Source organism: Syzygium oleosum, unplaced genomic scaffold (assembly GCF_021117445.2).
Source record: "Syzygium oleosum isolate NSW1041296 unplaced genomic scaffold, Sole_v2.1 Sole_v2.09, whole genome shotgun sequence".
Lineage (NCBI taxonomy): Eukaryota > Viridiplantae > Streptophyta > Magnoliopsida > Myrtales > Myrtaceae > Syzygium > Syzygium oleosum.
In genome coordinates, this window is record NW_026607493.1 from 522552 (window position 1) to 525522 (window position 2971).

Below are 2971 nucleotides of genomic sequence, written 5' to 3' on the forward strand. Positions count from 1 at the left end.
ACGAATTCACGAACCATGAACACTTGAGGCTCCTCGCCTGAGAGTTTGGAAATTTGCTTAGTGGTTTCTTACTAGTAGGACTTAAATTTGCCTAGGGGCTCCTTGCCTATAGGACTTTGGATTTACCTAGTCGTTCCTCACCAGTAGGATTTTGGATTTGCCTAGGAGCTTATCGCCTGTAGGACTTTGAATTTGCCTAGTGGTTCCTCACCAGTAGGACTTTAATTTGCCTAGGGGCTCCTCGCCTGTAGGACTTGAATTTGCCTAATGGTTCCTCACCAGTAGGACTTGAATTTGCGTAAGGGCTCCTCGCCTATAGGACTTTGAATTTGCCTAGTAGTTCCTCACCAGTAGGACTTGAATTTGCCTAGGGGCTCCTCACCTGTAAGACTTTGAATTTGCCTAGTGGTTCCTTACTAGTAGGACTTGAATTTGCCTAGGGGCTCCTCGCCTATAGGACTTGAATTTGCCTAGGGGCTCCTCACCTGTAGGACTTTGAATTTGCCTAGTGGTTTCTCATCAGTAGGACTTGAATTTGCCTAGGGGCTCCTCGCCTGTAGGAATTTGAATTTGCCTAGTGGTTCCTCACTAGTAGGACTTGAATTTGCCTAGGGGCTCCTCGCCTGTAGGACTTGAATTTGCCTAGGGGCTCCTTGCCTGTAGGACTTTAAATTTGCCTAGTGGCTCCTCGCCTGTAGGACTTGAATTTGCCTAGGGGCTCCTCGCCTGTAGGACTTTGGGAAGACTTTAAACAATGAATGCCTTGACCGTGAGTTATGTGATTTTGAGGTTTCACTAACTTTTGTATGATTTTTTAGTCGACCAAAAACTTTTTTGAAAAGTAGTTTTGAAGTTAATCAAAACTGTTTGAAGCATGGTTTTTTCTTAACTTACCACAAACTGTTTGAAAACTTGATTTTAAGTTGACCAAAAACTTTTGAAACCTGGTTTTGAAATATGCATTCTTTGCATTAACGCATTTCAGACAATCAAATTTCCTTTTTAAGGAATTATTTGAACAAAATGCTTGCAATTTTTTCAAAAAATGCTTGAAATGATCATTTGGAAGACCTTCATTTGAAAGGATTTATTTCAATTTATGAACTTGGTCTTTTCTTTATTTGATTGAAAGGGGACTTGTTTGATATCCCTCAATTTTATCTCTCTTATCCAATCCTTAGGTGTTCAGAGATGTTCATAATGTATACAATCCAATTGATCTGATAAGGTCTTTCAAAAGGTTGTAATGTTGGTTTGGTCAATGGCTATTCAAAGGATAAGCATTCTGAGGCCAATAAACAAAGATTTCATCATCTCTGACTTCGGGTCTACAACTTAAGAACCTCGAGGATAAAGCAAGATATTATTGCATACACTTCTTTGAGTGATGACTTCTTGTCATAAAGTCATGTTTCTATTTTCAACATCCCAATTTGAAGAGTCTTTTGGGAGAGGTTGTATTGTTGGTATTGGGTAGGCTCAAAAGGCTCATTTGTTTGGATTCAGGGTTTTTATGAAATTGGTGATCTTCTTGGCATCACCACTTTTCTCTTCTTTTTTTTTTTGCTCATTAGGGATCTTTCTTTTATGAACATTAGAGTCCCCTAAACATTCATTACAATCTCTTTTCTTTTGTTTATTCACACTTGTTATGATCTATGATCTCTCGTGATTTTGACTTTGCTTTGTCATGACTTTTTTTGTCATTTCGAACTCTCTTTTCTTTCTCATTTTCCTTGGACATTTGGCATTGCTTTTACGAGGCACACTGCTTTTTCATGCCCCACATTCTTTTATTTTTGATCTTTTTGAGTTCTAAGGACTCTGTGTCATACCCTTTTGTTTCTTATCTATTAAAGTGGATCATATGCTCATGCTCTAGTGTGAAGAGATGATCACCAATTTAAGTTTCTGAAATGAATATTCAGGCTCAATTGGGCTTTACCAAAGGTAATGTGTTTGGGTATAGGAAATGAAGTGCTCTTCTTCCTCTTGGGATGTCTTGAGCTTCCATATGACTTCATTTGAAGTTATCACGGAAAGATTGATGCAAGAGTATGCAATAAAATCTTTCTTGATCCTATTCTCCATAGCTGTCAGTCCACAAACCTCCTGATTTGCCCCAATGTGGGGTGGTTCTTAACAAGGTTGTTTTGGGAACACTTCTCTACTGTTTTGGCTCAAATTTGGTTTGCAAGTGATAAGCATGTATTTGAGATAGTGAGATGATTGCCTTTCATCATTTCAATCAATGTAATCATTGCGAATATCCCCTATTTCCTTCGGATGAGTTTTTCTCACTTACTTCTCCATTTTGACTTTGAGTGTATAAAGGACGAATTTGGATATGGCTTACCTTTCATCATTTGAAGGTCTTTCCATTCAATTTGATCCAAACTTTTTCTTCGAAATTTTTCAAAACCTTTTGTCAAATTATCCATTTTAGGGAATTTTGATGCTTAATGCATTTTCAAAGAATGCGTGTTTCAAAACTTTTGATTGAAACATTTCTAAGGTATTTTCTTTTCAAAACAATCTGTTTTGTTTTGTTCAGCCTTAGTGTCATTCTGCTTGGGGAAGAAGAAGTTCGATTTTTCTCTTAAAAATGCAACTTCTTTAACACATGTCCTTATAATTTTAGGGATACTCATCTCATCAATTTACTAAGATCCCTCTTGTTTGCATGTTTCTGCTTTAGTTTCACTTGGGATTCTTCTTTTGTTGCTCCCTTTTCTTTGTTTCCCTAGGGATGACAAAACGAAAAGCACATTAGAGGATATCAATGGAAAATAGAATTGAAAGTGATACTTCCCTCTATTATTTGATAATTCCATTGGGAATTCTGAAATCATCCACTGGTTCGAATTTTTTTTGCTTTCTGCTGCAAAACAGATAAATATGTTCATGAAATGCATGCTATGCATAATATGTGTGATATGCACATGTTCTAAAGTAACCCAAATCCTTTCTT